The sequence below is a fragment of the Canis lupus genome, chromosome 21, assembly GCF_011100685.1.
Source record: "Canis lupus familiaris isolate Mischka breed German Shepherd chromosome 21, alternate assembly UU_Cfam_GSD_1.0, whole genome shotgun sequence".
In the NCBI taxonomy this organism is placed as follows: Eukaryota; Metazoa; Chordata; class Mammalia; order Carnivora; family Canidae; genus Canis; species Canis lupus.
In genome coordinates, this window is record NC_049242.1 from 6,506,552 (window position 1) to 6,515,033 (window position 8,482).

The following is an 8,482-nucleotide window of genomic DNA, read 5'->3' on the forward strand; positions in this document are numbered from 1 at the left end:
TCTTTCTTTCTTTCTTTCTTTCTTTCTTTCTTTCTTTCTTTCTTTCTTTCTTTCTTCTTTCTTTCTTTCTTTCTTTCTTTCTTTCTTTCTTTCTTTCTTTCTTTCTTTCTTTCTAGAAATGTGGAGAATCTTCTCTTCGTCCTCGTTATTCTCAAATTTCATGAGGATACATCTTGATATGGACACATTTTTTTAATCCATTTTGCAGGGCGCTCAATAGGTCATTTCAATTTAGAAATCCATGCCCTTCATTTTAGAGTACTTTTCTTGAATTATTTTATTGCTATATCTTAGTTTTCCCTGCTCTTCCTGAAACTCCTGTTATTTTTATGTTAGAGTTCCTGATTTGTCCTCTAATATTCTAACCTGTTTTTCCTATCTTATATGTCTATTTTTACACTATTTTCTAGAATTCTTCGATATTTTCTGAATTCCATTTTTCACTTCTGCTATCATGTTTTTAATTTCTCAGAGCTCTCCAAATATTCCTTTTTATAAAACATCTTGGCCTTCTATCATGAGTAAAATGTCTTATGTATCTGGGGATATTAATAATATACTTCATTTTCAATGTTCTTTTCTTCTTGTATAATTGCTGCTTCCTCCAAGTTACCTAGTCCTGTCTATTTTGGTCTCAGTAGCTTTCCTCAATCTTCAGGTGGTCCTTGACTCTCTTGCCTTATCTGGTAATGGAAAATAGAAATCTGTGCATATGGTAGGGGTTATTAACTGGGTGTTTCACTGATGGATGGTGTGCCTCAACTGTTCAGTTATGGAACCCCTGATGTCAGTATATAAGTTCTTATCTCTTGACCCACTCTGATTCTCCATGGAGTAAATCCTCTAGTCTCCCTGCTGGAGGGTGTGTCCTGGGAAATGAGTGGGAGAAGACAACTGAAGTACGTAAATATTCATGAAATTCCCCTGTCCAGAATGGTGGTCCTGCCCTCAGTTGTGATTTGTACCTTCCAGTCTAGAGGGCCTCTCTTTGGCTTCCTCCAGAGAATTACCTCCAGTCATCCACTGGGGTGGGAGTCATCCACTTAGCTACTCAGAATGGGGAAATGGAGGGTCTAACCTCTTATTTTTTAATGTGGTAAAGTACACATAAAATTTAACCATTTTTAAGCATATAATTCAGTGGCATCAAGTATATTCATAATGTCATACAGACATTTCTAGAACTTTTTCATTTTCCCAAATAGAACCTTTGTAACCGTTAAACAAGAATTCCCAATTTCCCCCTCTCCTAACCCCTGGTAACTTCATTCTAGTTTCTATCTCTATGAATTTGACTACTTTAGGTACATACAAGTGTAATCACATACTTTTCTTTTGTATCTGGTTTATGTCCCTTAGCATAATTTTTTTAAAAAATCATTTCTTTGAGAGAGAGAGAGAGAGAGCATGCACATACAAGTCAGCAGGGAGGGGCAGACTCCTGAGAGAGAATCTTTCAAGCAGACTCCTCATGGGATGTGGAACTGGACACAGAGCTGGAACCCGTGACCCATGAGATCATGACCTGAGCTGAAACCAAGAGTTGATGCTTAACAGACAAGACATTAATGCTTAGCCACCCAGGTGCTGCACTTAAAATAATGTTTTTAAAGTTCATCTATGACATAGCATGTATAAGAACTGCATTCTTTTTAAAAGTTGAATAGTATTCTATTGTATGGATATATCACATTTTCTTATTCATCTGTTGATGGATGTTTAAGTTGTTTTCACTTTCACCAGTTTCCAATAATGCTACGATTAACATTGATATACAAGTAATCTATTTGAGTTCCTTCTTTCAATTCTTTTGAGTACGTATCTAAAAAATGGAATTGCTGGATCATATGGTAATTTCATGTTTAACTTTTTCAAGTGGTTGCACCATTTTACATTCCCAACAGCAATGTACAAGGGTTCCAGTTTCTCTGCATCCCTACTAATACTTGTTACTTTCCTTAAAAAAAAAAAAAAAAAAAAAAAAAGCCAGCTATCCTAGTTAGTGTGAAGTGGTATCTTTTTGTGGTTTAATTTGCTTCCCCAATGACTAGTGATGTTGAACATCTTTTAAGCTTGTAAGCTATTTGTATATCTTTTTTAAAGAGATATCTATTCAGGTATTTTGCTCGTTGGATTCTTTGTTGCTGTTGAGTTGTAGGTGTTCTTTATATATATTGAATATTAATGTTTTATCAGATACATGATTTGTAAATATTTTCTCCTATTTTATGAGTTGCCTTTTCATTTTGTAGATAATGTCCTTTGATTTCAAAAAGCTTTAATTTTGATTTAGTCACATTTATCTGCTTTTCCATCTGATGCTTTTGCTTTTGGTATCACATCCAAAAAACCACTGCTAACTCCAATATCTTGAGGATTTTCCTCCCATATGCTTTCTTCTATGGGTTTTATAGTTTTAGCTCTTACATATAAGTCTTCGACCATTTTAATCTTTGTATTAACATTACAGTGTGATGTAGGAGTTCAACTTTATTCTTTTGCATTTGAATATCAACTTGCCCAGCGCCATTTGTTGAAAAGACTACTTTTTCCTCCATTGAATTGTGTTGACACCCCTGTCAAAAGTCAATAGTCCATAAATGTAAAAGTTTATTTCTCGATTCTTAGTTCTATCCATCCATCTATATGTCTATCCTTATGCCAGTACATGTCTTGATTAACATAGTTTGCCAGTAAGTTTTGAAATCAGAAAGTGTGAGGACTCTGTTCTTTTTGAAGATTGTTTTGGCTCTTCTGGGTTCCTTTCATTTCCATATGAATTTTAGCATCAGCTTGCCAATTTTTGTAAAGAAGTTACCTGGAATTTTGAAAGAGATTGATTGCATTGAGTCCATTGATCAATGTGGAGAATATTGCCATCTTAGCAGTAAGCATTTTGATCCATGAAGATAAGCTGTCTTTCCATTTATTTAGTGTTTCATTAATTTCTTTCAATAATGTTTTGTAGTTCTCAAAGCAGAAGTGTTGCACTTTAGTTTTTTTCCAAAGTATTTTATTCTTTTTTATGGTTTTGTACATAAAATTGCTTTTTAATTTAATTTTGTTTGCTCATTGGTCCTTTTTAGAAATATGATTGATTTGTATATTGACTTTGTATCTTGGAGTGTTGCTGAACTCATCAGTCTTAATAGTTTCAGTGGATTCCTTATGATTTTCTGTATACAAGATCATATCATCTGCAAATAAAGATAATTTTACTTCTTTTCCAATCTGGATGCCTTTTGTTTTCTTGCCTAATTGCCCTGGCTAGAATGTCTGGTATAATGCTTAATGGAAATGGTGAGAACAGACATCCTTGTCTTATTCTTGATCTTAGGTGGAAAGCATTCAGTCTTTCACCACTAAGTATGATGTTAGTTTTGGGTTTTTATAGATGTCATTTGTCAGGTTGAGAAAGTTCCCTTTATTCCTAATCTGTTTGTTGAGTGTCTTTTTTTTTAAGATTTTATTTATTTATTCATGGTAGACATAGAGAGAGAGAGAGAAAGGCAGAGACACAGGCAGAGGGAGAAGCAGGCTCCATGCCAGAAGCCTAATGCGGAACTCGATCCCAGGACTCCAGGATCTCGCCCTGGACCAAAGGACAGGCGCCAAAGCGCTGAGCCACCCAGGGATCCCCCATGTTGGGTGTCTTTATCATGAAGGTTAACTATAATTCTTCATTTTGGTATTTTAGTGGTTGCTTTACTGTTTACAGTGTACATCTTTAACTTTTCATGTGCTACCTTCAAGAGTAATATACTTCTTTACATATAGTTTAAGAAACTTCCATTTCTCCCCTCTTAGCCATTATGATTGTCAACATATATTTTACTTTGGGATGTTATAAACTCTGTAAGAATTGTTAACATTGTTGCTTAAATAGTCAATTATCTTTTTATTTTTTTGGAAGACTTTATTTATTTGAGAGAAAGAGAGAGAGCAGGGAAAGGAACAAAGGGAGAGGGAGAAAGAGAATCTCAAGCAGATTTTGTTGAGTACAGATCCCTTCAAGGGGCTCAATCTCATGAGCCTGAGATCATGACCTGAGCAAATCAAGAGATAATAGTCCATTATCTTTTTCATTATCTTTTTAAAATACTTATTTTTTAAGTTTATATTATAACATTTACTTGTAAAATCAATCTATGAGACCATTTAGGGTATTTGGACAATCACACACATTTGTAATTAACCACCTTAAACATTTTTAAGTGTTAAGTATCTTTACATTGTTGTGTAACAGATCTCTAGAACTGTTTCATTATGTAAAACAGAAACTCTACACCCATTGAACACCAACTTCCTGTTTCTCCCTTTCTCCAGCTCCTGGCAAGAACATTCTACTTTCTGTTTCATGAGTCTGAATACTTTAACTATCTCATATGAGTAGAGTCAGTAGTATTGGTCTTTTTGTGACTGACTTATTTTATTTAGCATAACGTCCTCAAGGTTCATCTCTTTTGTAGCATGCGACAAAAATTACCTTCTGTATAAAGGCTTAATAATATCCTTTTTTAGGGATGATTTATTTATTTATTCGAGTGGGGAGGGACAGAGGGAGAGGGAGAGAAATCTTCAAGCAGACTCCCTGCTGTGCTCAGAATCTAATACAGAGCTCCATCCCAGGACCCTGAGATCATGACTTGAATGGAAATAAGAGTTGAACATTTAACTGCCTGAGCCACCCAGGTGCCCCAGTCTTAATAATATTCTATTTTATGTATATACTACATTTTCCTTATTTCTTTTTATATATATGCTATATTCATCTGTCAATGGACATTTGGTTTGCTTCCACCTCTTTTCTACTGTGAATATTGATGTAACGAATGGGAATGAGCAAATATCTTTATATATTCTGGATATTAATTCCTTCTCAGATATATGATTCGCAAATATTTTGTCCCATTCTATAGTTTCCCTTCCACTTGAAACTCTTTCAGATTTCTATGATCTATCTTCTGTATATTGATTTTTCTTTCCTTGTCCCTATACTGGTTGTTCTATTTCTATTCAAAAATATATAAAATCCTTCCCTTGGCTCTACTAGATATCACAAGCATATATTATTCTACTTCTTTTCCTTTGTGGCCTAGTTTCTTGACAAGATAATTTACATTTGGTCTCTGGTTGCTTACCCATTTTTTATTTCCTACATTCTGTTTCTACTCTCACCCCTGTATTGAATTTAGTCTCTCACCAAGTATCTCTTAATCTCCAAATCAATCCATGATTTCTCATGTCTCTTGACCTCTCTAATAGCATTTGACAATGTTTTATACCCCATTTTTATTGAAACTCTCCTCTTGGTTTCCAAACTGTCCATTTTCCTGACTTTCTGGTTACCTCTCTAGTGGTCATGTCCCCATTGCTGTCATCTTTCTTTTCAGAATTCCAAATTCATCAACACAGACATTCCCTCAAGTTCTCTCTTTGCTCTTTTCTCTCTTTTTGCTACTCTGTTCAATTCCAACACTTTAATTTTTGCCTTAAGATGCAGTGCCTTTTAAATATCTCCAAATTCAATCTTTATCCTGACTCCAAACCTGCATTTCTAACTGCTGGTTGAATATCACGGTCATAAAACTTTGGAGCAGTAAGAAGCCTAGAGATCATCTAGGTCAATATACTTCAGACTGTTCCACAGTACCTAATGGATTTCCTAGAGACAGATCAGTTGCTCATTTATCTCAGGCATCTCCATTTCTTTCTGCACTGTTTTTTTGCTTCATACATATTTATTGAATGATTACTTAATGTCTTATGGACATTAAAAAGATAGTAAGAGGATATTATGAATAATTTAATGCTAGTAAATTTGACAACTTAGGTGAAGCAGACAAATTACTTAAAAAATAGAAATGTGCCAAAATTGGCACAAAAAGAAATATAAACTTAATAGAAGTAATTATAGAAACAGAATTATTAAAGATATTGACATTAAATCAAAACCTGTCCTGGAATGATATAATTCCAATCCTATCCAACTCTTGCAAGAGTTAGAAAAATGTTAACACTTCTCCATGGACCTTTATACCAAAATCTGGAAGAACACTACCAAAAAAAGCAAAAGTGTAGAACAATCTCCCTCATGAAAATTTATTCAAATATTAAAATATAGCCAATATAACCCAGCATGTGAACAAAAACAGGTTAGCACATCATAATAAAGTGATTGTACCAGGAATGCAAAGTTGGTTAAAGATTTGAAAATCAAGGAACATAATTTATTGTGTTAAGAAAATAAAAGAGAAAAGGGGATCCCTGGGTGGCTCAGCAGTTTAGCACCTGCCTTTGGCCCAGGGCATGGTCCTGGGGTCCCGGGATCAAGTCCCACATCAGGCTCACTGCATGGAGCCTGCTTGTCCCGCTGCCTGTGTCTCTGCCTCTCTCTCTCTGTGTCCCTCATGAATAAATAAATAAAATCTTTAAAAAAAGAAAGAAAAAGAAAATAAAAGAAAAATGAAGAAATTAAACTGTTTTTGTCTGTCAATATGGTTTACATACAGAAAATTCAAATGAATCTACAGATAAACTATTAGAAGTAATAACAAGGTCACTGGACACACAATAAGAAAAAATAAAAAATAAATTTTTAAAAAGATTTTATTTATTTGAGAGAGAGAAAGAGTGAGAAAAGGAACAGTGGGAGGGGCAAAGGGAAAGGGAGAAGCAGACACCTCACTGAATGAGGAGTTTGATGTGGGGCCAATCCCAGGCTCAGGACTCTGGGATCATGACCTGAGCCAAAGGCAAATGTTTAACCGACTGAACCAGCCAGGCACCCCATAAAAATAAACTTATCAGCAACAAATCAATTGAAAATGGAATATAAAAAGCTGTACCATTTACAAGAGCATCAAAAGCTATCAAATATAAGAATAAAATTAAGAAAAAAAAGAACGCTACCAGAATACTCTAAAACTTTATTTATTTATTTATTTATTTATTTATTTATTTATTTATTTAATTTATTTATTTATGATAGTCACAGAGAGAGAGAGAGAGAGAGAGAGAGAGAGGCAGAGACACAGGCAGAGGGAGAAGCAGGCTCCATGCACCGGGAGCCCGACGTGGGATTCGATCCCGGGTCTCCAGGATCGCGCCCTGGGCCAAAGGCAGGAGCCAAACCGCTGCGCCACCCAGGGATCCCTACTCTAAAACATTTTCAAGAAAAACTAATGAATATCTAAATAAATGAAGGACAACACCCCAAAAACAAATAAAACAGTTAAGAAATGGGCAAAAGACATGAATAGACATTTCTCCAAAGAGGAGATCTAAATGGCCAACAGACACATGAAAAGATGCTCAACATCAATCATCAGGGAAATGCAAATCAAATGCAAATCAAAACAGTGAGATACCACATCACACCCAACAGAATGGCTAAAATTAACAACACAGTAAACAACGGATGTTGGTGATGATGCAGAGAAAGGGGAACCCTCTTGCACTGTTGATGGGAATGTCAACTAGTACAGCCACTCTGGAAAACAGTATGGAGGTTCCTCAAAAAGTTAAAAATAGAATTATTTTATGATCCAGCAATTGCACTACTAGGTATTTACCTAAAGGATATAAAAATACAGATTTGAAGAGGTGCATGCACCTTGATGTTTTTAGCAGCATAATCAACAATAGCCTAACTATGGAAAGAGTTCAAATGTCCATCTATTGGTGAACGGATAGAGAGGTGGGGGTAATATTCGTATATATATGAATATTACTCAGCAATCAAAAAGAATGAAATCTTGCCATTTGCAACTATGTGGATGGCACTAGAGGGTATTATGCTAAGTGAAATAAGTCAGAGAAAGACAAATATATAATTTCACTCATATGTGGAATTTAAGAAACAAAACAGATGAACATAGGGAGAGGAAGGAAAAATAAAATAAGACAAAAATAGAGAAGGAGGCAAACCATAAGAGACTCTTAAATATAGAAAACAATCTGAGGCTTGCTGGAGGGGAGGTGGGTGGGGGGATGAGCTAAATGGGTGATGGGCATTAAGGAGGGCACTTGTTGGATAAGCACTGGGTGTTACATGTAAGTCATAAATTCTACTCCTGAAACAAAAACTACACCACATATTAACTAATGTTAATTTTTAAATAAATAAATAAAGGAATACATTATCTGCAAGAATTGTATGGGGGATGGATGAAATAGGTGATGGGGATTAGAGAATACACTTATCATGATGAGCACTGAGTAATATATAGAGTTGTTGAATTACTATATTGTACACCCGAAACAAATACAATATTATATATTAACTATACTGGAATTAAAAATTTTAAACTTGATAAAAAATAAATATAAAAGAATTGTAATACAATCTTATAATTGTGTTAATTCTCCCCAAACTGATCTGTAATATAACTCCAATCTAAATTTCAATTGTTTTAAAAGAGAAACTTGTACATTCTAAAATTGAAGAGTAGATGCAAAGGATCAAGAATGGCAAAAACAA